At 35.7% G+C, this 26,772-nt stretch overlaps 1 protein-coding gene and 1 non-coding gene across 6 annotated transcripts in view; both read left to right on the top strand.

Annotated features, from left to right (window-relative positions):
- Window positions 1-26,772, top strand: part of LRFN5 (leucine rich repeat and fibronectin type III domain containing 5) — a 272,873-nt gene that overhangs the window by 110,094 nt on the left and 136,007 nt on the right. The window lies entirely within an intron of this gene.
- On the top strand, window positions 432-537 carry LOC118710124. Its single transcript, XR_004985310.1, has one exon. It is a non-coding gene; the product is annotated as a U6 spliceosomal RNA (small nuclear RNA).

The following is a 26,772-nucleotide window of genomic DNA, read 5'->3' as shown; positions in this document are numbered from 1 at the left end:
TGAAATTATCTTCCCAATGTTCATATACTCCTTCATTCTTTCAAACACTTGTTGTTAATTTAATTTATTTTCTAAATCATATCCTCTTTTACCTTATATTTATTGCTCTGAGAAAAACATAATCTTAAGAAATCAGTGAGCATTTTCTTACACTTTTCTGATACTGTATCTTGAGCTTATAGTTAGTGTTTTAAGATGTACATATTTATAAATAAAGAAGGATGAAGAATAGGCATGGTGATAACTAGCAGTTCTGGACACTATCTGTCCTCCCCACTCTCCATTCCACACCTACTTTACATTATTCTACATTTGGTTATCCTAAGCTAAACACATTTGAGCCCCAGGCTTAGATGAGTCAATGCATATTGAAGACAGATTTTCTTGGCACATTTGGGACAGAATATTTTTGTATTTAAGAGAGAACTATAGTGCTCATTTTGGCAGCATGTATACTAAAATGGGAATGACAAAGAAAAGATTAGCATGGCCCCTCATCAGAAATGACACACAAATTATGAAGTGTTCCGTATTTTTTTTTTAAAAAAAGAACAACTATTACAGCTGTATTTTCTTTCTCTGACTAGATGTGAACCACCCAAAATGTAGCTTTAATCTCACTGGAATGTACAAGGTGAAGGGGACAAACTTTAGAGTAAACCTAACCCTGTGCACTTGTGGGGAGTTAGGAATCTGAGTCTGTGATAACACCTCTAAGCCTCCAGCTCTGCTGAAGCCCCTCCTCACCACAAATTCCTCTTCTATCAGCCAATAATTCTTATCCTTTTAAGTCATTTAAGTTGGTCTTCCCATTACTTCTAGTCAGTGTAATGCTAAGGGTTGCATTAGCCTTTATAAAGTGTCCATTCCGTGTCAAATCCTGAGGTTGACATTTGATATATTTTATTACTCTAGCTAGAGCCCTGGTGCATAGATTTGTGCACTTGTGGGGTCCTTTGGTCTAGCCTGTGTCCTCTCGCAATCAGGGACCCCTCAGAGGTTGGACTGCTGGTTTTGGTCTGATCCCTGCAGGCCAGGCTGAAGGGCTTCACTGGTGTACATATCTGTGCAACAGGCCTCTAGTATGCATATAAGGTCTTTGATTAAACTCTTCCCTCTTTCCCCTATTCCCACTTCCCTCTGAGATTCATTAGTCTCTTCCATGTTTCCATGTTTGTGCATTGAGTGTCTACCCCCAATAGTCAGTGCGTGTCATAGCTACTGGTTGAATGGTTGAAAGGTTGCTTAGGCTTTTATATATATATAGACGAGGGTCCCTTGGCTGGCCTGTGGGAATCAGGCCAAAACTAGCTCTCTGACATCCCCTGAGGGGTCCCAGATTGTGAGAGGGCAGTTCTCTCTTCTCCCAATATTGTCACTTTCTATCTGTATCTATCTCACTTCTTTCATCTCACTTTACCCTAAGTTTGGTGCTGACGACTTGTGTGCATTAGCTGTAAAATGCAATTAGTTAACAAACAGGATTTACTGAGCCTGGAATCTAGTCATCCTAGGGCAGGACCCTGCTCAATGTCAGGCTCCCACCCAGGCCCTTCCACCCAGGTGGAGTCCTGTGGCTGCAGGAACCTCCTTCTGACCTTAGCTGCTTCTCTACCTCCTTCCCTCCCTAAGGTTGCCTGCTGATGCTACTGTCTGCCTGGAAGGAGGGAAGCTGTGGCCAGTTTCCCAGGTCAGAGTGGTAGCAAAAAATTCACTGCCTCCACTGGAAATCAATATTAAGTGGATGTGCCGGCACAGGCCTCAGCTATTAGGTCTTGCACATCTCATCATTTAGCTAATCAAGTTGAAGTTTCTGTAAAGGCCAGACCCATGACTCTACAATGAGCTAGAGGCTGGTGGGGAGCCAGACCTGAAGTGGGGAGCCAATGAGCTAGAAGTCCTGTGCACGGATTCATGCACCACTGGGGTCCTTCGGCTGGCCTGCAGGGATCAGGCTGAAACCAGTTCTCTGACATCCCCTGAGGGGTCCCGGATTGTGACAGGGTGGTTCTTGGCTGACGCACCCCAGAATTGGGCTCCCTCCTCTCTGGTTCTAGGTTCGTCACCCAAGAACTGCAGCTGCCCAGTCACTGCAGCTTGGGATCTTCTTTGTTGAGCGTCTGCCCCTTGGTGGTCAGTGTGTATCATAGCTACTGGTCAGCTGGTCACTTAGGCTTTTATATAGATGATAGATAGATGATAGATAGATGATAGATAGATAGATAGATAGATAGATAGATAAGCATTGCTTAAAATCAGGTTTCTCAGCCTCAGCAACATTGATTTGGAGGCCAGATTATGAGCTGCTATAGGAGACTCCTGTACATCACAGTGTTTAGCAACATCCCTGGTGTTTTCCTGCTGGGTGACAGTAACATCTTCCAGTTGTAACAACTAAAAATATCTGCTGGTATTGCCAAATATCCTCTGGGAGACAAAATCATATGTTATTTAGAAAAAAAATACGTTAAAGGAAAGTGTATTTATCTTACTTATACATGAAGAAACCGAGAATGAAAACACTTAAGTGTGAATGGATCAATGACTATAAAACTAGAACATTCAGGCAGAAAGACTTGGATCCAAGCCTTTGTAATCCCCCAACTTTAACTCTTTAGCTTCATTAATCAATGCATAAGGAAGTACACTTACTACACATATAGCCAGAGGGAGGTATTTATTCAAATACAAGGTGATGGTCCCTACTACTGTTAGCATTTTGGTATATGAGCTGCTGTTTGCCACTGTTTGCCGCACTGCTGGCTAATGAGTTTGCCAACCACTGCTAGGGAAAAACACTTGAAAACATGTTAATAATGTACTAATGTCTTTAACTTGAAGTCAAAACTTCTGGGCAAAGGTAATGCCCTATCCAGTGGTTGGCAAACTCAGTCAACAGAGCCGCAGTTTGCTGACCACTGGTATATGGTATCAGTACATTGAAAGCCACTGCTCACCAGGCTGCGCTCACAGATGAACTATTAATGTCCCACACTGGGCTGTATTATCCTTTTATTCCGATGAATCTCTGCAAGCCCCACAACTTCTTCAGTTATTGCTATTATAGATAAGGTGTTTTGATTTTAAGGATCTTTTACTTATAATAACAATGTGATTTCAGAAATTAAATTGCCATTCTAATATAATTTCCCAATTCTTCATTTTAATTTTATTTCCTCCTTTCCTATAACTCAATCTTCTTTCAGGTTAGAAACTGCAGTGATGCAGAGTGGGGCAATTGTGTTCAATTTCCCCCCTTTTTCCTCACTTCTCTTTCCCCTCCTGCTTTACTAACTGTTTTGTGAACCATACATAGTCTGAGGTTAGAGTTTGGAAAGGAAAGAATGTTGAAGATGAGGAACAACTTGGCTTGCATGGTTCTTATGTTCTTTGATATTAGTGTTCTCTGAGATTGGTGGGTATGCTAAAGTTACTTTAGGGACATTTTGGAAGATAATCAAAGATATTGGTTTCTCTCATAATTACAGAGATAATGCATTTTCTCTGGGTTGTCATGCATAACTCTCTTTTCATCCCCCAGACATTTCCTATATTGGATAAACTAAATTAAACTCAGTCTTGTTAGATATCAAGATTTCACATCTAATCAGCTGGAAATAGGTACTTTTGACTCACCATTGTTAGAAGTATAAACCTCTCTGCTTTGTATGCCTCTAGCCAAAATACTTTTTACCTTTAGAACTTTCCAAGTTCAGTCGAGTTTCTATCTCAACTTCTATAACATTTTAAGTGACACAGGTAAATTCCTAGGAAAAGTTCCTCTCATGGTTGTCATTTACCTGGAGAGGGAGGAAATCACATCCCTTCTCTCTTATATGAGATATCACAGGGAAAATGCCACAACAGCCCCACAACATTCAAAAAGGAAAGTCTCTCTGCTTGTTTGTTCACATCCAACATCTACCCTAGAAGAGGTTGATAGGCCGAATGTCACTAGATAGGTGTAGGTCACTAATGTCACAAGTCCAGCATGCATGGCTCTTCCCTATGGAATACGGGGATACTTGTCCCCTTTGTGTTGTTCTCAGCTTTTGTGACCTCTCCCAGAACTGACAGAAAGTATCCACTGTTAGCATCTGTTAGATGTGTTACAATGCATATATTGAAAGATAAGGGTATTGACTATGGTCTTGCATTTTTCTCTTAACTCAGTTAACTTGGAGAAAGTATGTGGTATTTTAAGCCTTAGGACCCTCATCTGCCAGAAGAAACACCGCATACACTTTATTGGACTTAATAGCCTGACAAATAGTAGGTTCAAAATAAGATGGCCAATGGAGGTAGTTCTAGAATATGTTCTTCTCTGTCTTGGAATTTGAAGTATTTCTAGTCTAAGTGACCATTGAGTGTAATGAAATTAGCCAACCATATCATTAAATGTCAAGTTATGGACTCATCATTTGATTTGTTTGACATAGATTAGAAGGAGCAGAGAAATATATCATTTGCTAAAATCAGGCAAAAATGCTATTTATTGTAACCATTTTAAGCCTACATATTATATGTACTTAACAATATTGTACATTTTATTTTTTATTATTATTTTAAATATATTTTATTTATTTTACACAGAGAGGAATTGAGAGTGACAGAGACTTAGAAACATCGATGAGAGAGAAACATCGACCAGCTGCCTCTTGCACACCCCCCACCGGGGATGTGCCTGCAACCAAGGTACATGCCCTTGACCGGAATCGAACCCGGGGCCTTTCAGTCTGCAGGCCGACGCTCTATCCACTGAGCCAAACAGGTCCTGGCAATATTGTACATTTAAAAAAGTATACATAAAATGATTAATTTCTGAAATTCAAATAGTTTGTATTAGGTATTTATTGTGCCATAACTGCATAGGAAGAGTAGACAGTATAGTTGATTTCCTCAAATTCATCTTGTCTCTCCCTGACTGCCTAATCATTTAGGCTACTGGCCCAAACTCCATATTCTAGCTGTGATTAATCTAAGTCAGTCCAAGGAATCCCACCTGTCTTATTAGCAACTGGTTCAGACACGCAGCTCTAAGCACACTTCTGATTGACATTCTACCTTGTGAGTGAACATGTGACCTATGTCGGGCTTTGAAAACTGATGGAAGAGTATTTTTTTTACAATTTGAGAGATGCTCTTGCCGCTTTTCTTGCAGCAGGCAGAACTGAGGAAACAACTGACACCAGAAGCCATCCTGCAACTGTAGGCGGAAGTAGCCTTAGGAAGAAGCTCATCACTGGACCACAGTGTTGGATTAGAAAGAGTCAGGGGCTTTATGATTTTCCTGAACTGCCTTTCTTTCCTCTGGACTTTCAGAATTCTGAGCTAGTAGAATGTGTTGTATTTAACTATCATGTAAAAAAACAAAAAAAAACACCATCTCAAGAAATGTGTTCTTTTCAGTTTTTATTTTTATCCTGACTTCGGGTTTGTGTATTCATTTATTGAAATATGTTTCCTTGTTTGTTCTATTTAAGCCTTTCCATTTCAGCAAGAGTAGATTTTTAGTGATTGTTACCCTATTTTAAGCTAACCTTTTAAATAGCTGATTTTTAAAATATGAAAATGCCCAAGATTATAGTGTCATTTTATAATCATAGTGTGTGGTATTTTTATACCTGTGATATATATGTATATTTTAAGAAATCACTGTTGAAATTATCCTATTATTGTAAGACCTATTATTCCAAGTCACCCACATACACCCTTTATCTCTAACTGCTGTTTTTATCATGGCACCACTTAGCTCACTTAGGAATCTTATAACCTTCAGTCTACCTCTTATGCAAATCCACTGTATTTTCTTACAGTCTCTCTAATCATACCTTTTCACTTCTGAAAAAGCTAAATATAGTTTAAATTATTTTCCCCTTTTCATCCTTTAAAATGTTACTATATATATTCTATTCAATACATATATATGTGTATACATATACATATATGTATGTATGTATGTATATGTATTGGAAAAGAAAATATGCATATAAAATATATTTTAAAATACATATATAATATTAAAATAGAAAGCAAAAGACAAATAACTGAACAAAGAAAACAAAAATAAATTACCAAAACCTTTGCTAAAAGTTCATAGTAAAATTTAGCATAAGAATTGGCAGATTCTGCCCAGCTGGTGTAGCGCAGTAGTTGTGCATTGACCTATGAACCAGGTGGTCATGGTTCAATTCCCAGTCAGGGCACATGCCCAGGTTGTGGGCTCAATCCCCAGGGTGGGACATGCAGAAGGCACCTGGTCAATGATTCTTTGTCATCATTAATGTTTCTATCTCTCTTTTCCGCTCCCTTCCTTTCTGAAATAAATAAAATCAATAAAAAATATTTTTTAAATTGGCAGATTCTGCTCGAGGACATTAAGCTAAGTGAAATAAACCAGAAGATCTCATACTATGTGATTTCACTTATATAATCTATCTTAAATAGTCATGCCCATAGAAGCAAAGAATAGAATGCTTAACAGGGCCTGGAGGGGAGAAAAAATGGGGTGTAAAATTTCATTTAGGCAAGAGGAATAAGCTTTCAAAATCTGTTGCATAACATTAGGTCTATACATAACAAAACTGTATTGTACAGATTTTATGTTGTGTCCTCACCATGATGCAATAAAAAAATCTAATGACAAAATTTGTTAAAAGTAAATAAAATAATCTTTTTTATTCAAATGATTTTAAAACATTGAAAGGAATACCAAATTTGTCCTTTAAATTGGCAGCATATGTATTTGAGGACACCAAGTTACAAACTAAAAACCTCTGAAATAAATTAAGATATTTATATTTTAATTAGATAACACCTTTACCTAAAATTTATTCTAATATGCTACAATAAAAGCCAAAATAATTTACAATTGGACTTCAAGAATAATGTCTATAAGTGCACATAAATTGATTTATATTAATTAAAAGTAACTATAAAGATATGAAATTATAGTATGTTTAAGTAACAAAACAACTAATAAAATCAGTTTTTGTGCAACATAATAAACATGTATGCTTACTCTTTTTAAAAAAATATATATTTTATTGATTTTTACAGAGAGGAAGAGAGAGGGATAGAGAGTTAGAAACATCGATGGGAGAGAATCATCGATCAGCTGCCTCTTGCACACCCCCACTGGGAATGTGCCCGCAACCAAGGTACATGCCCTTGACCAGAATTGAACCCGGGACCTTTCAGTCTGCAGGCCAACACTCTATGCATTGAGCTAAACCAGTTTCGGCTATGCTCAATTTTTATAGAACATTGTAAAGTACTTCTTTCTATTGCTGAGAGTTTACATACTCCATAAATATGGTTAAGAAATTAAAATTGTAAACATATTTTAAGGAGTATATTATAACTAATATACAATGAAAACATGATAAACTAAACATAAGGAATTTATTGTACATGATGATTCATTTTCATCTTTATACATAATCTTGTTTGCCCACTATTTTATTATATTGGTTCTTAATTTATCTTTTCTCTAGAGCCATAATAAAAGCCTTATTCATTTTTCATACTCTTTGAAATTTTTATTTATATATCAGTAAGCAGTTACTGCCTTGTAAATTTTCTAGCAACATATTCCCCTATTTTTTCCACTTTTTGTCAGATTGTTCTTTTTAAACAGTCCTGAATGGTTATTTTTTATTGAAATTATTGATGTAGAAAAATACTAGAATATTTTGCCTTGAGTCTTCATCCTTTTCTTATTTTTTAGTAGAAGGTAAGTAGTTGAGTAATGAAGTTAGCAGTCATTATGATATTTTAATAGGCACTTATATGTCCGCTTTAGCCCCTTACATTCATTCACCCATTTCAGTTTTATAACCACTTGAATGAGTTGCCAAGAATTAATATTCACATTTAGGGGTGAAAAACTGGAGGCTTAAAGATGTTAATTCCCTAGGTGATATTTCTATTAAGAGGTAGAATCAGCATAAGAAATAGGGGCTATCTGATTTTGGAACCCAATATTCTAACTCTTACTAGTATGTTTTTTGCTTCCCATTTGTTTGCATGGCTTCACTTATTTTTGGAAACAGTTGACATTTAATTTCCTCTTCTTTTTAAATATGTTTTTGTTTATTTCAGAGAGAGGAAGGGAGAGGGAGAAAGAGATGGAAACATCAATGATGAAGGAGAATCATCCATCAGCTGATCAGCTGCCTCCTGTCTGCCCCCTATTGGGGATCAAGACTGAAATCCAGGCACGTGCCCTTACCTGGAATTGAATCGGGACCTTCTGTTTCATAGATGGACACTCAACCATGGAGTCACACTGGCTGGGATAATTTCCTTTTGATTTACATATCATATGGCAGTTAGGTCAGGCCTAGTGAGAGATCTTCCTTTCTCTTGCTAGACATTTTTGAATGCCTGACACAGAAACTAATCAGCTGTCTCAAAATAAAAACTGAAAAATTATCCTAATTCTTCAATTGTGTGCATCTTTAGGAGGTATCTTTAAAAAAAAATGTATACCTCTCTTCCCCTCACCCCAATCTATTTGTCAGTTGTCAATAAATATTTGCCAGGATTTCTATAAATTGCCAAATCTGTGCAATGATTTCAGAGAATTTCTCATCAAATAATGATTCTCAGTCTTCAGAACTATCCTATATATTGTAATAAAGAGGTAATATGCAAATTGGCTGTCACTCCAACACACAAGATGGCCACCCCCATGTGGATACAAGATGGCCAGCAGGAGAGGACAGTTGGGAGGGACAAGACCTGCAAGAGAGGAAAGTTGGGGGCAATTAGGCCTACAGGGGAGGGCAGTTAGGGGTGACTGGGCCTGTAGGAGAGGATAGTTAGGGGCAACCAAGCCTGCAGGGGAGGGCAGCTAGGGGTGACCAGGCCAGCAGAGGAGGGCAGTTAGTGACAGTCAGGCCATCAGGGGAGCAGATAGGTCTCAATCAGGATGGCAGGGGAGTGGTTAGGGGGTGATCAGGTAGGCAGGCAGGCAGGCAGGCAAGCAGTTGGGAACCAGTAGTCCTGGATTGTGAGAGGGATGCCCAACTGCCCTTTTAGGCCTGATCCTAGTGGGATCAGGCCTAAACGGGCAGCCAGACATCCCTCAAGAGGTCCCAGATTGGAGAGAGTGCAGACTGGGCTGAGAGACACACACCCCTGCACGAATTTTGTGCACTGGGCCTCTAGTATTGTTATAAAAATATTTTTAGATCTTCCAGGAAATGTAGATCTATTTCATAGGAAACCTGGTCCCGGATGCTATAGATATATTATTTTCTCTCTCTCTCTCTCTCTCTCTCTCTCTCTCTCTCTCTCTCTCTATATATATATATATATATATATATATATATATACACACACACTTTCTTTTATCTTAGGCTAAAACCCAGGCTGGGAAAAGTTCTTCATAGAGTTAACCCTTATCTTGTAAATAGAAATTGTGACACAATTATTTGATTTTTTTCATGTTATTTATTTGGTAGTGCTTTTATTAAGTTATTTAACAAATGTTTATCTTAAAAACCTAAACATGTAAATGTGAGTGACAATAGAAATACAGTACTTAGATACAATGGGAGCACATTACTTAAAAAGGTTGGCTTGGTATTGGCTGCAGGAAGGACCCTTCCTCCCTATTTGGTGCTCAAAAGTAAGATACATTGTCTTTGATCCCCTCATTCATCTTCCTCAATATCTATGCCTCTAATTTTTCCATCATAAAATCTGATCACTCAAAGGAACCCATGGAACTTCACCACCTCTTGTCTTTCTTATAAAGTATCTTCATTTTTCCTTCCTGATTCCTGTCAAGTGAAATGTACAAGTAAATGTAAGAAATATAGTACATAGTATATATAAGAAATATACTATGTGAAATATAATGTTTGTTAATGTGCATTGGAGCAAGTAATACACATGCATATTTTCAGAAACATTCTAGAAATAATAACTAGAAAAACTATAGTGCATGAATTTCCATAGGTGCAGTGTGATAATGAAATTAAAGCCTGTAATTGCTGGGAATCTAACCCGAGACACTTTGGTATGCAGTCTGAAGCTGTAACTATTGATGTGCCCTTGTAACTGTATATATGTAGTAGTCTACTTAGTCATACTTTTCCCATAATGTTAATGAAGGTTTGTTCATTTTTTCTACTTTCACTCTCTCTTTATTTCTTTTTTGTTAATCCTGACCTAAGAATGTTTTTTCCATTGCTTTTCAGAGAATGGAAAGGAAGGAGGAAAGAAAAGAGAGAGAGAGAGAGAGAGAGAGAGAGAGAGAGAGAGAGAGAGAGAGAGAGAGAAAGAAATCCATGTGAAAGAGACATATCAATTGATTGCCTCCCACAAGTGTCCCAACTGGGATTGGGGAGTGAACCCAAAACTCAGGTATGTGCCTTTGACCAGGAATCACTTTGGTGCGCAGTCTGATGCTCTAACTATTGAGTAATACTGGCCAGGACTTTTGGCTTTTTAATGGCCATCGTAGGAATTAGTTACCTTTCAAAGAGCCCATTAGATTTTGACATATCATTTTCTCTTCTGTCAGATTATTCTATTAACCCTCCTCCTTTAAATTTGTTTCAAAAGTATAAAGCATACTACGCATTATAACTAAACTGTTAACTAGTTGTTAGGAGTATTGGTGAACTAATAGACACTTGACAGATTTTCAGTAAAAACATCTAAATCCACATGTTTGCGGAAAAACATATACATATAGAAATATATGCATATAATAATAAGTAAAAATTTGCAATTATATATATATATATATATTAACATTTTTATATAAAATTATTCATTTGATTTTTAGTCTGTTTACTTGTTTTTTTCCATACCTTATCCCAAATTTGAATGTTGTTCCATGACAGGTCATAATATGTTGATATTCTATGAACCCTATGCAATATGTAGTTATTGACTGCTTGTGTACAGGTAAGGCAATTCTAATTGAAAATGAAATCTCCACTGGTCTTACAGGGACAAAACTTCATGTTATTTATTTGAAGCCTTCTTTGTACATACCTGGAGGAATATGATCCTAATTTGGAAGTTAATTTAAAAGTCATTATTTGAAAAAATAATTTTTATTGATTTCAGAGAGGAAGAGAGAGGGGGGAAGGATAGAAATATCAGTGATGAGAGAGAATCATTAATCACCTGCTTCCTGCATGCTCCACACGGGATGGAGCTTGCAACCCAGGCATGTGCCTGACCAGGAATAGAACAGTGACCTCCTGGTTCATAGGTCAATGCTCAAACACTGAGCCACACTGGATAAACTAAAAGTCATTCTTAACTTAAAATGATGAACTACCTATTGGTAATTAAATGGCTTATTTTAAATTATATTTAATTTTGAGGTAAGAGCTTTATAAGTCTCATTTCAGTAATTGAGGTCAAGCAGCCAAAGTTAATCAGCATTGTATAATTTCAAAAAAATTAAAACAACACCATCAAAGAACAAAATTAAAAATTTATATATATATATATATATATATATATATATATATATATATATATATATGTATATATTCAGATTTCAGGTTTGAAAAGTATGGCTCTTAATACTGGCAATGTCTTTGGCTATATAGTGATTTTGAGGCTAAGTACTTGTTTATATGTAACTTGTTCAAATACTAGTATTCCAACTGTGCAAATGGTGTGAGTGCTGGGAAGTGAGGGTGGAGGGGAGAATAGGGTGCAACTAATAAGTGCAACTGTTCCCGCCCACTGCAGAGAGGCCAGTGCAGATAGAAGGGGCTGAATTTGGTATCGGGTGCTATTTACCATCTGGTGCTCTCAGGAATAAATACCGAAAAGGGAAAGTTGGCCAAAAGAGAGATATCAAAGAAAAAAAAATTACTCTATTCCATTTTTGCTTAGTAGTTGATTATTAAGGACTGTTTTTGAAGTACCAAATCTATCTTTATTTTTCTGAATCTTTGTGATAAGAAACACTCAGACCTTTTTGTTGAGAATTTTGGAAGGAGCTGCATAGCATTTAGGGTTTATTGATAATATGATGAGTCTATATTGGAAGAAAAGATTCTAAATTCCTTTGGTCTTTTGTGCAATTTTGTCCATGATCTATTTCTTCTGCAAACCCCACTTTTGCTTATTCTTACATTCTCCTTTAGATATTTCTTCTAGCTTTAATTACACAGAATTACATTAGAATATCCCTAAGGAACTTTTGTGTGTTTTTTTCATATCAAGCAAACTGTCTCCTTTGTTTTCATAACACTTCAAGAATATCAGCCAGTTCTTATTTGCAGGTCAGTCCTCACCATAATGTGAAGATTGTGGTGATTGTATTGGCGATACCATTCCCATGTGTGTGGTTTTTACAAAACCTAAAAGGCTGTACCTACGTGGGCAATCAACCATCACTCACATTTTTCAGGCAAACTTGCAAGGTCAGCATCACTAACAGTACATACAGAAACATTAGTGTTGCTTCATTTTGAAGAAAACACAAATAAAATGGCTGTAACTACCTCTTTGAGAGTTCAAGCTAACAACTTAAAAGAATCTATAATTCAGAGGAAAATAAAAGACAATAGAATCACTCAGCAGAAACGTCTAAAGGTGTCTGAGCCTCATATGGATAGATCATCTTAACGAACCCAAAGACTCTCAAACAAGGAAAAACACACCCTTGTATATCCCTTCCAAAAAGTAACAAAATGAGTTCAACTCTAAAAATAAAACAAATTGAGACCCATTTCTGTCTATCTTTTTAATAAGGTAGGAGTGAATGATATTGCATGATCTTTAAACTGTTATTCTAAGTCCTTTTTAAAATTAATTCTAGAATTTCCATTGAAACCAAGAATTATAATCTTTTAAGGATTTCTAATGTTCTTTTTAAAATAGTCACCAAAAGACAGTCCATCAAGTCTACAACATAAGATTGGGAAAGTTCCAAATTTTTTAGCTGTCTTATATCTTGAAGCCAAAATGTTTAATGAGTCTCTTGGTTCTAATGTTCTTAACTCAGTTGAATGCCTGAGCATTTTAGATGAGAGACATTTTTATCACTTTAACAAAAATGGCAACTTTAATTTTAATGACTCCATAAAAATGTATCAAACATGTTTTTTTTGTGAGGTTTTTTCAAAAAGGACTAACAGGCACGCTGTCCCTCCTCTTCCCTGAAGGCCCTCCCTTTGCCTTTCTCTCTCCCATGCTCTAAGGACCCTTTTTTGGCCTCTGTAACTTGCTTTCTGAAAGCCCCGCTGACTCACTTTGACTATCTCTATAACATTTTAGGTAAACTTTCTTTTGTAATTAGGAAAAAAAAAAAAAAGAACTTACAAACCAACAATTTAGAAACCCATCCATTTTATCTTAAAAACTTCCCTTCAGCTCAGTATATGAATTAACCATCTATTTACACATGGCAACTTTTAAAAAATGGATCTGAATTGCAGTTGGAAATCCAGAACAAAGATTTCCAATAGTCAGCTCACTTTTTGCAATGAATTAATCATTCAGTCAAGCTATCAAAAATTGTATCCCCATTCTCACTTTTTTTTTACAATAATAGTTTTCTATTAAATACAGGAAAGAATATTAATTTGAGTAAAAACCTTTTGTAATTTCAATACTTTCTTACCTGTCTGAAGTAATACTTGATATTTTCAAAGTTTTATGGAAATATTTATTGAAGTGTTTTTTAAATTTTATTTTGCACCTCAACCTAATTTTTTATTATGATTTTATTAATTTTTTGGAGGGTGACATTGGCCAATAACATCATTTAGGCTTTAAGTGTGCAATACTATGATACATCCATCGTCTGTATATTGCACTGTGTGCCCACCACCCAAAGTCAAATCATTTTCCATCTCTATATATCTAGCCCCCTATATTGTTTAGTATGTACCTCCTCTTCCTTCTGGTAACCACCACAGTTTGTTGTCTGAGTTTATGAGTATTTGTTTGTTTTGCCTTTTTTCCCCAGTTTTAAACAGAATAGTTTTTAGATAAATGAGTTCTCTATAAATTCTGTTCAGTTTTCTAAATATTTAGAAATGATTTCAGAGTATTAAATATTTTAAAACATCTGTGATTATCAAATAAATCTTAAAGAAGATAATATTTGTTAAATAGGTGAATAATAATTCACTCAATGATAGAGTTTTGTGAAAGAATTAGTACTTATATTAATAGCTAAAATTAAAAAAGAAATAAGTTGTATTTTAAAATATGAGAATTAATCTTCTTAATCAAATCCATAGTACTTATTACCAAAATAATTTTTCTGCTATTTGAGTATTACAATTGTTTATTTAAAAAACAAATCTGAAAATATGTATTTCAAATCATCAGTGTTATTAATGATCATATTATGAATATAAATAAAACCATAGAAATCAATAGACTTTCTAAATGGTTGCATTAGAAAGTCTATTGAAAGTCATTTTGCTGCCAAAACCGGTTTGGCTCAATGAATAGAGCATCAGTCTGCAGACTGAAAGGTCCCAGGTTCGATTCTGGTCAAGAGCATGTACCTTGGTTGTAGGCACATCCCCAGTAGGGGGTGTGCAAGAGACAGCTGGTTGATGTTTCTCTCTCCTTGATGTTTCTAGCTCTCTATCACTCTCCCTTCCTCTCTGTAAAAAATCAATAAGATATATTAAAAAGAAAGTCATTTTGCTTACCTTTTATTGCACAAATGTTATGAAATGCTAATTAATTCCACAATTTAAAAATACTGGCTATAATAACCATGTCTTTAACCCCTTCAAGTATTTGGTCATATGAAAACTTATTTTTAGCAAAGTTTACTGAATTTACAAACATTTTAATGACTTGTACTAAAGGAGTACTTTCTGAAATCTGAGACTGGAATGATAAAGATATAATGCATAGACCATTCCAATAGATGGGTAGGTTGCCAAAAAAACAAACAAAATGTCATAAGTATCAAGTTTATATTTTAGGAAGCCTAAACTATAATTGACCAACCATACTTAGGAGTCAGGAAAGGCTTAACAAAGGGAATACAGTTTGAGTGTGGACTTGATGTGGCATAGTCAGAATATGTATTTTGTTATTTTAAACATGCTAATTTTTTGCTAAGGCATACTGCATAATTTTTTATTTAAATAAGTACTTACTGATCTTTTTTTTTTACTTTGTATAGCAACTCTTCTGTTTTTAAACATTAGTTCTTTCATATTCCTCAATTCACCATTATGTCTAATTCAACATCTTTTTAATGTATATTTTTATAAAGATAAATACCCTAACATGGTATTTGCAAAAAAGATGAGAGTATTTTTATAATAATTATAGAATTTGAAGTTGCATTTTCTTTTCTGATTGTTGCCAATTTCTAATTTATATTTTTGGATGTTAATTTAATTAAAGGTCCTCATCTGGCTAGTACCCTATAGAGTGCCATGCACAAAATGGGCACAATATCTAGATGTTCCATTTCAAAAATGAGAGGAGATATTTCTTTTATATAGTCCAAATGCCTTACTTTATATCCAAAATATTTGATAATTCAAGAAATTAATTACCTTGCTCAAGAATAACCACAAACAGAAAGTGTGAGAGAACTGAGTCTAGGATCACAGTCTGTGAGCAGCACACAGACTACAAATCCTTGAACCTTCCTTATATGTTTGTCCACGGCTGAAATTATCTAAATTTTTTTTTACATTATGTTTTTAGCTCATATGAATTTAGGGAGTCACTTTTTTCCCTATATGATTGTATTGGCTTCTGATATTTTCCCGACTTCTTAAATTGTTTTCAAGCTTACCAGATTTGACACTTTTCAAAGATAACCTCTCCCTTTGACTATCAGCTATATTTTAGGCCTTTGTATTAACTCTTAACTCAAATGATCTCATTTAATTCTTATGTAAAATAGATGAGATAATTGGTACTTAGGTGAAATGACTTTCCTGTGACCATAAAGCTAGTAAGCTATAGACAAATTCTATTCTTTATGCCATAGTGCTCCTACTGACACATGACAGACGCTATAAAGTTCCATCTTTGCTCCTGACACTATCCTCCTCTAAGAATCCCAGCTGCATCCTGGAGGATGGAAATCCTCTCCTAGCTGTTTTAGCTTCTTCCTCATTGACCATCATTTAAAAAATATATATTTTTTATTGATTTTTTTTATAGAGAGGAAGGGAGAGGGATAGAGAGTTAGAAATGTTGATGAGAGAGAATCATCAACCAGCTGCCTCCTGCACACCCCCAACCGGGGATGTGCCCACAACCAACATACATGCCCTTGACCGGAATCAAACCTGGGACCCTTCAGTCCGCAGACCGACTCTCTATCCACTGAACCAAACCGGTTTCGGCTCATTGACCATCATTAACCAAAATAATTTTTTAATGTAAATTCGATCATGTAACCTATCCTTGATTTCCCCCCTCTCTGTCTTAGATAGAAGAGCTCAGTTTGGAAGATGAGTTAGCCAGACAAAGAAAAGGGGTCAGGATCCTACAAGTTGAAGTAGTCTATGTAGATGTCTCATCTTTCCAAAAGGCAAGTTGGTTTGAGGGTTTGCAAGTATAATTGGAGATTTTCAAAGTTGTCTTTGAAAGTATATGGCTTAGTATGCATGGAGATCGGTGCATGAATGGTGGAAGTCAGATGCTTATGGGCCTTGTGTACCATGATGGAGCTTTAGTTGTGACATATAATTTGATTTGAATTTTATAGAGATAATCATTACAGTGTTGAAAAAATGAAAACATGGAGGAAATGTCTTATGATAAGACAAGAGCATGGATTACCTTTGTGAAACTATTGTATAATATTAATGCAGGCAAGAGGTAGTGAAATATTGAATTAAAATAAAGCTAATGAGGAATAAGTGAAAATACAGCTAGGATGCTAAGGACATTGAATGAAGAGAACTTCAACGATTAGGTAAGACAATAATCATCTTAATATTGAGTGGTCATTCCCATTAAATTGTTGTAATAATTACAAAGAGTTATTGATGCATGTTATAACACCAGCACATATTTCAAAAAATAATCTCAAAAATATCAACTTTAAGCCAACATTAATAGGAATGTATGCACATTTTGAAATTCTCTGTAACTTTTATTTTCATATTAATATATATTTTCTGTTAGGCTTATTCATTTTTGATATGCTGAAATAAATTTAAACATATATTGCCCTTAGCTCCAAAACAAATTGAAAAAGTATACATAAATGATTTACCAATTTGGCTTCTATGAATTGAATTTCCATTTTATTTTTTATTGCTCACATATTTTATAGTACTGTCACTTTTCTTTTTTATTAACCTGACTTGGTTGAAGTTTCTTGTGCCTGAGTAACTTTTTCTATAAATGTGAAAAATGGAGTTGAGTGGAAAGAGACTTATGAGAAGTCATAGATTCTTTAGTGTCTTGTTTTATCTACTACCTAGTAGTGGCATAGACTTATGTAAGTGACTTCTTATATTTAGGCCTGAGGAATTAAGTCAATAACGGGCTACCTGCCTCATAAGAATATTTTGAAGAACACACTAATTAAATTGTATGGAAAAGCTTTAAAAATTGTAGACTGCCCAATGAAAGTATTAAATTGGCTTTTGTTTTATTCTGAGCTCAGTTACACCTATGTATCAATAGAACCTTTTGACTAATGCATGTAATCCATCTAAAGAAAATTACAGTGTGCTCTTCCTTAGAGTCTTAAAGTTTACAGATCTAGTAGCACTTAAAAGAAAGTTCAAATGTACACTTTTTTTTAGAATTATAAAAATATTATAGTTCTAAGCATTAAAAATCACAAACTTGAATATACTGGAAAAATAATTAAAACTATATTCCCCTCACACGTGTATTGAAGTAGGAATACACTACTTATAGGTAGTGTCCTAGGAGTTGAGGTACATTTTTCATTTACAGGTAGTCTTAAAATTTATCATTATATATTCAGTAATGATGCTTACACTTATCCTTTAATCTCATCACTTAGTAATAGGCTTCTCTAAGCAAAGTCATACTCTGCAAGTGCTAAAAAGCCATTTTTCTTTTGCAGAAGGGCCTGCTGAAATCTGGCTGTCTTATGAGAGGCAGCCCCATGAGAAATTAAGATATTAGCAATAGAAGACATCTTCATGACCATCTCCTCCAGCCATAAGTCTTACACAGATTGTTGTCTTTGATATACATTAGAATGAACCTATCAGCAAATAACAAACTCAATGTTCCAGCTCATCCTTTTGTGTGACTATTCAACTAGCGTGTTCTTAATGTAAAAATAAAATCCTCATGCAATCTTATCCTTTATTCCAAATCACGTTTTCTGGCTTTAACACTTATTCTTCCTACCCCTTAAACATTACATTTGAAGATATCTTCCCTGTAAGATATCTTTACCTCTTTCTCAAGATATAATTTCCTGTTTTATTTTTCACTTGCAGTGGTAGGGGTTGGCTGTACTTGCCTTGGAAGTCTATCTGAGGCATGTCCCACCAGAATTCAGGATGAGACACCCTGTAGTTTAGATGTGATTCAGTAAGAACCAAATATTCACTGCAACTGTTAAACATATTGCTTGGGATGTTTCTTTTCTATTGATGAATGTTGAGACTGCAACCCTGAAACTTTAAGATCATGGACACAATTAATACCTTAAGTGCATTTCATGTAAACTGCATTTGAAGATGTACCCTTCAACTTACCATTCAATAGTTTTGTTTTAGAATCTAAGCATCTTTAGCTGTGGCTGTGTTATATTTCATTTTGACAGTCTTGGCCCATCTATTAAACCTATGGAGACATTTTTAAATCCCAGTTTTATGTCAGTCACAGTGTGACAGATTTAATAAGCCCTGTTTTTTATATCCTCTTGCAAGACAGTTTTAAAATGCTGAACAAGAAAAGGCCAAGGACAGCAGGGTTGCTGTCTAATGAAATAATGTATCTGAAAGTGCTTTGCAAACGCTATTTTATATTAATCTTTGGTTCTGCATCCTTCCTTATTTTATACATACTACTGTACAATCTGACCTTAAGGGAATTTCTTCCTGTGCAGTCTTCATGGTTTCCTTAGCTTTCTTTCCAGCGCTTTGTCATCAAAATCATTTCTAATTGCATCATATGGATTTTACTTTCAGAACTCCCCTTTTTGAATCTTTTCTCTCAGAAACGTTATCTTCAAAAGGTAACTTCTCTGAATATTTTACTATATTATTTACCTTTATTTGCTTTTAAAAATATTTAATTTGTATTTCTCGAGTGTCTGGTATAGGTAGCTGAGTGAGCTTGATGCTGCAGGGCATGGAGGTACACATGGGATGTTGGTGGACTTCAAAGAGTTTATAGGCAGGCAGAAAAGCTGAGTCACCTGATATACCATTAGTGATTCATTATAAATCTGATATCTCTCACTCCATTCTCTTAGATCTTCCCTGTAATTATAAAGGTGACTTTAAACTCCCTCTCCTCCTACTCCAACAAAAGAAGTAATCGTTGTGCTTCTTGCTTCTAGATATTTTTCTACACCCATAATACCCCATAGTCCAGTGTTTAAGTCACTGAGTAATGTATAAGCTCTAGTGTTCTCAGAGTGGCCATTGAAGCCTGTTCTCCGTGTTTTCCTCTACGGGTAGATGGATGGATGGCTTAATATATAGGTATACTTACTTATATAGTGTTCTAATATATATTTAGGTGGGTGTACACGTTAGAAAAATCTGCTTTGTACATATGTACTAGAGGCCTGTGCATGAAATTTGTGCAGGGGGTGGGTGACACTCAGCTCGGCCTGCAATGACGCCAGCACCACGCGCCCTGGCTTCTGGCTAGAGATACTTCTCTCTGCCTGTCTGGGGTGTGGGACTTTAGCCCCTACAGCCCCTCCCTCCATGTGGCAGGGGCATGGGACGCTGGACTTGTGTTGCCAGGGTGACGCTGCCAGAGTCTCCCCTCACCACCACCATAGGTGCTGCCATCTTTGCCATGGAGTAATGGTTATTTTGCATATTACTCTTTAATTAGATAGGATAGCTATTTCTAATATACTGTGTATATAGTATGATTTTGTGTGGGATCAATTTGTGTACACTATAAGTGCATTCTTTTGGATTTATACATTTTAAGTAAATTTTATTTTTAATATAATTTATTAAGAATTTTCATCAGAGTTTAAAATAATGAATTTTAAGAGAAGAAACTACCACCACAACAACAAAAAGTCAGAAGGACTCCAATCCACACTACTAAGCATTTTCTCTCACTCTTTTAAATCACTTTGCATTTCCCAGGCACTAGAAATCCACATTTTCTCTTCTTTTTTACATAAAAAAGGAAAAGAGTATCAGTGAAAGCAGGTGAAGATTCAACTCCACCTCAGCAGAGCAGGGTACCCAGCAGTTCATCATTTATCATACCACATATTTCTGTCCCTTATGAAGATGCCACTGATGCACTCAGGTACCCAAAGCAAGCAGCAAGTCAGTCTTTTTTATTGACTATTGGACTTTAGCTCTTTCCGAGGTGTTTTTGTTTTTGTTTTTGTTTTTTAATTTTTTTATTTTATTTGTGTGTTTGTTTTTTTGTAAGGTACATTGTATTACAAATGTAGTTTGAAAACCACCAATTATTCATTGAAAATGTAAAACTTGGTGTTCTGGATATTCCTTTATGATGGATGAATGCTGAGAGTATAGCCCTGGAGTTGTTGACTCCCAGGGGTAAATTTAAGGTGCATGATGGACCATTATGTAGATTGACTGCAGTTGTAAGAAATAACCGAGATCCCCATATACCCTACACCTAGTTTCTCCCAATGGTAACATCTTGTATAACTGTAGCACAATAGCTCATAACACAATTAAAAAACTGAATTTATTTGGATTTTACCAGTTTTACCTATATTTGTGTGGGTATATATTTAGTTTTCTAAATTTTATCACATATGTAGATATGTATGAAAGTCAAAATTCAGGATAGTTCTATCAGCATGATACCTCCTGCTACCTTTTATAGCCGCAACCACCTCCCTATTCTATCCCTAACTCCTATCTAGTATATATAATTTTAAAAGAATAAATGAGCCCATGTATTACTTGTATAATGAATATTAATAAACAAATGGTACACACACTTTCTCATCTGCATATTAAGAAACTAGAGGCCTGATGCACAAACATTTGTGCAAAAGTTGGCCTTCTTTCTCCCAACTGACAGCACTAGCTTCCCTCAGGCACCCAGAACCTGGGCCTCCCTCCTCCCATCACCAGCAGGCACCTGGGACCCAGGTTGGCTTCTCTCGGACTGCCTGCAGGCACCCGGAACTGGGGCTGCCTTCCCTCCAGCCCTGGCTTCATCAGAAAAGACATCTTGAATGACGTTCAGAAGTGTAATTTGCATATTATACTTTTATTATTATAGATTGATCTTTTTTTCTACACATTTATGCATGAATAAGAAGTCAGAATTTCATGTTTTGAAACTCTACTGTATTTGAAAAAGTATTATGTTTAGAGAAGGTACAGTAAAACAATTCCTAAACGAAATTATTTCTAATTTCACCTGCAAGCAATGAAGTTGTGGAGAAAAAGAAGGGAGGGAGAGGGACTGGAGAGAGAAGACAAGATGTGGAGGAAAGGGAGGGAGAAAGGGATGAATGAAAGAAGAAGAAGCCAGGGAGGAAGGAAAGAAGAGCCAGTGAGAAAGGAAAGAAACACAGTATTCTCTTTTAATTGAAAAGGTTATTGACAAGGTGACTCACTGACATGCAGAGTAGGGTGACCATAATAACTGTCTGCTGACTTTTTCCAGTTCACTGAAATGAGCAGGGAAGCTGCATTTTATTTTTCCCTGCATTCAAATCAACAGAACAGGACTAGCATCTACCTAATAAAAGAGTAACATGCTAATTGACCATACCTTCACAATGCTCCCAAGCAAATCAGGAGTGAGTATGAAAATTAACCCAACAAAGATGGCAGGTTAATTTGCATAAGCAGGCACTGAGTGGCCAGGGTGGGATGCTTGTGTAATCACCATGGTGACAACACAGACATTCTGTACCACCCCAGCTGCTCTGGGCTTCTGGGCAGTGTGGGAAGGCTAAAAGGGACTCTGGCCAGAGCAAAGGTGGTGACAGCACCAAGGGGAAGGAAGGCCTACTCTTGCATGAATCTTTGTGTATCAGGTCTCTACTATTGTCATAACAGACCAATGGCCAGAACAGGGAGAAAAAAGTAAAAAGAACAATTCTCTCATTTCACCAAGGGATGCAAATGTGGAAGGGACCACCAAGGTCCAAAGTGAGCAAGCGAATCCCAGACAGAAAGATCTCCAGGGTCCTATAAATATGATGCTATGGGCCCTTTACCAACATGCCAGGGTTTAGAGTGGATGGTGCTGCTTGGGGGGCTTCCTCAGTGAAGGAGCCTTCTTCATTCAATTTTGGTGAGGGAACTCACCCAATGTGGTCATGCAGCCGGATTCCTGGACTGAGGGCAGTGCTTTCCATGTGACTGAGCAGATGAGAGACAACTGTGGTGACCTAAGAGTGGGTGTTGGATTGAGCAGCCCTCTACCAGGGCCAGTCAGGGGCTGACACCTACCTGATACCTCAGGCCCTGGAGCTGCTGCAGATTCCTGCCAGCCGTGTGTGTACTGTTCAAACAGCCTGTCTCCACATGGCCCTTAGTAAGAGCTTAAAATATGGCCTTTTTGTAGGTCCTGGGAGCCCCTCCTTTGTCCTTCCACAGTCCTGGTCATTAAATGTTTATGCACATAGCCTGAAAAGGATCCCTTCAATATTTTCTGCTTCAAGTTTCCCTTTGAGATCTACCCTGAGCACAAAATTGTGGTAATTTTTCACCTGAAAAGAATTTTAAATGCCACCAATTGAGCAAGGTGCTGATTCATTATTTATCAGCCCTATTCCTTGTACTGGGCTTTTGGCTCAGAGCTGGGGAAACAGAAGAGCTGGGGCTCAATAAAATAGCTGGTTTCCTGAGTTTGTTTCTCTAAAACCCTAGGTTCATAAATACCAAGAGGCAAACCCTTACATGGAAGGTGAGTACTTAGGGATGCGACTTAATGTCAGGACAGCCCTGGGGCAGCTCTCAAAGGTTGAAGTGGAGCATTAGGAAGACATTCAGAGGCAGGTAATGGATATAAATCTGAGACTGAATTAGAGGGGGAATTCATGCTGGCTCTGATCTCTAAAAGGCTGGGCAAGATCTTGTGTCTGAGGAGTCTTCTCATTCCCGGTTGGTAATAAATAAAATGCTTACTGTTGTAGCCATGATATGTAACCCACTCCTCTTGAAATATAAGATCTTTGATATGAATATTTCATGTCTGTAAAGTGACAGAACCCACCAGCAAAGGAGCTATTGCTTTCCTTGAGGTAATTTTTCCTTTTGCTCCCCACTGCTGACGGTACAGCTTCATAAATAATTTCTTTTGCTGAAGGAAGAGAAAGTGTTTTCTATAAACTCATTATCCAGGGTTGTTTATAGTTGTTGGAAGGACAAAGTCTTCCTTAGTCCCTCAATGTGTGAAGGCAATGCAGACTTGATTATACAAAATATGTTTTGTAAATGCTGTACTGTTCACCTGCAAATAAATAAACTTGGTATCAAAATCACTAAAAAAAAAAAAAAAAAAAAAAAAAAAAAAAAAAAAAGATATGCCAGTCAAACAACCAAATTTACTAAGTAGGATTTTTTTTTGTAATTAAAATTAAATTATGATAGAACATTTTGTTTCTTCACTAAATCAGTTACTAACTAGTATCTGTTCTGTTACAATGAAAAATATTATTTTAAATGATCATTATGAAATGTAGTGAATAAGTTAGATCCTTAATAACATTTCAAAGTCAACCCTACCTCAACTTATCTTCTGTTCCTCTCAAAAAAGCCCTTCACCTTGGGTTGTATGTTATTGAAATGTACCCATCATTTAAAGTTATTTTGTTTAATGGGAAATTACAAAGGCAGTAATAAAAATTTTCAGGTCATCAAGAGTTATGTTTTATTAAACTGCTGAAAGCTTGCTATTAGAGGAAAGAATGATTAGTTGTTTTCATTTACACTGTGACATTTACATTAAGCAATGAATGCTCTAGTGGTGCCTTAATTTATTTATCATAGGATTCTAGATGTATACAATAATTTGTAAACATTTTCCTATATTTGAGTATATAATATTACATTTATATTCAATAACACAAATACATTTCTATATTCAATCATATGAATCTCTCTGAATATTTATGCATTTTGAAAACTCAATGTAAAATTATTTTATTCTATATTTCTTCCTTAAATATTTTTTAAGTTATTCCTCTTTTAAACAAACAAACAAAAAACAACAACATGTTTTATCGATTTTTAGAGAGAGAGTTGTGAGAGGGAGAGAAAGAAACATCTATGAGAAAAGGAAACATCAATTAGCTGTCTCTACAGCATGTCCAGCAGGGCTCCACTAGTAAGTTAAGCTGCCAGTTGGAGCATCTGATCCCTGTTGGTCAGTACACATCATAGAAAATGGTCCAATGGTCGAATGAATGGTCTGACACTCAGCATATTGGGCTTTTATTATATAGGATGACTATGAAATAAATGAGTTGCAGTGAAATAGCTGGCTTTTTGCACCATGGACATCAAATATCTGCATTATTAAATGTTTAATTTTAATCATTTTCACACAAAGTACATATAATTTAAGACTACTGTAGAATACCTCTTGCATGTTATTTATTTTGTACCATTAAAGATAAGATGGAGAAAGATTGGTAATGATACCATTTGGTGGATTCATAATTGTTCAACCTCTATGGATCTTTAAATTGAAGGAAATATTTAAGATCATGTTACTTTTATCTTTGGATATTTCAAGGATTTCCTTTGTGTTCAATGGGTTAAAATTCAGGGCAACCTTAGAAAAAGCTTCCCAAGGGAAACAAAATGATTGCGTGTCTACAAATAATAAAGCACTATGATTAGTACTTTCAGATATTATGCCTTGAAATAATTACAGCTTTTTGTAATATTATTGCTGTTTTTTAAAAAAATATATTCTAATTTATTTTTTACAGAGAGGAAAGAGAGAGATAGAGAGTTAGAAACATCGATGAGAGACAGTCATTGATCAGCTGCCTTTTGCACATCCCCTACTGGGGACATGCCCGCAACCAAGTTACATGCCCTTGACCAGAATAGAACCCGGGACCTTTCAGTCCGCAGACTGACGCTCTATCCACTGAGCCAAACTGGTTTTGGCTGTTTTTATTTATTTATTTTTTAAAGAAAACCTGAGTAATATGATTATTGCTATGATTCTACCAAGGTTTATAAGATGTTAATGTCCTACCTTTGCTCAGATAGTGAAATTGGGATCAAAGTACAGATAGTCCCTGATTTATGATATCCAACTTAAGTTTTTTGACTGTATGATGTGTGAAAGTGATTTCATTCAGTAGAAACTGTGCTTCAAATTTTGAATGTTGATCTTTTCCTGGGCTAGTGATATGTGGTATAATACTCTCCCATGATGCTGGACATTGGTAATGAGTCACAGTTTCCAGCCAGCCAGGCAGTCATGAGGGTAAACAACCAGTAGTCTATAGTGTTTCCATTGTTTAGATGAGTTTCCCCAGTGGTAGGCTAGGTTAAGCTATGATGTTCATAGGTTAAGTGCATTCAATTATGTGTTTCAGCTTAAATTATGTGTTTTGGGGACATAATTGAAAGTAGAGGAGCATCTGTATACATTTAGACAACTGACGAACACTTAGCAAAGACAGAGGGGAAGAAAGTTCTTCTAGGGACTGGAAGGGTCTTGAGTTCCAGTTTTATTAAAGATATTCTGTAATAACTTCCAGAACTTGGCCAGTTTCCTGAGTTCTTTCAAAGTTTAGTATTGTCATTCAAGGTAATCATTAGAGGAAGAACCATATTTCTTGAGAATACATGTACATACAAATTAACTGTTGCCAGATGTTCTAAGACTGTGGAAGAAGGCAAATATATCAACCTGGAATTAAGAAATCGATCAGATTTTCCTATAAGATGTTTTATTTTAGCATACTCTCAAGAAGAAAAGGAAATACTAGAAAAATTGTATTTTTCTAATTCCAATCTAACTATTTTTGGCATTACAATGGTCAAAAGATATGGACTAAAAAAAGCACCTTATTGTTTCTTTACTATAGAATTTAAGATGTTTTTTTGAAATCTTACATCATAAGATATAAAAGCATTGATTTGTTGTCAGATAGACCTAGGTGAAAACCCCAGCTTTGTCAACTATGAGCTATATTACCTTGCCAAAGGTTAGTTGAAATATTTATACTCCTGCCTCTTATGCCAGTATATAGATAAATGTAATTTATCTCATTTTATTATTGAGAGAATTGACTTAGATAATACCTATTTTCATAGTTGGCACACATTAAATGCTTAATAAAAGTATTATAATGAAAGAAAATGTTATAATTATTAAATAATTTAACCATACCTAAAAGGAAGTTTCTCTGGGAAATTAGAATTTAGATAGGATTGTAACAGTCACTATACTCTTCAAGCTAAAATGAATACATGTAAATACTGTTGGTCATTAATCCTTTTTTGTGGTTGTTATGATAATTATAGGAAATATATATATATATTATATATATATATATTGCTATCATAATGCAATAATATAAAGCATCATTATAAGTTCAAAGTTATTTCTGCTTTATACTATCTCTTCACTACAGAAAAGAGGACATAATCAGAGTTTCAAAAACAATGAAAC

Source organism: Pipistrellus kuhlii, unplaced genomic scaffold (assembly GCF_014108245.1).
Source record: "Pipistrellus kuhlii isolate mPipKuh1 unplaced genomic scaffold, mPipKuh1.p scaffold_m20_p_1, whole genome shotgun sequence".
Lineage (NCBI taxonomy): Eukaryota > Metazoa > Chordata > Mammalia > Chiroptera > Vespertilionidae > Pipistrellus > Pipistrellus kuhlii.
This window is presented reverse-complemented; position numbering and strand designations above follow the sequence as displayed.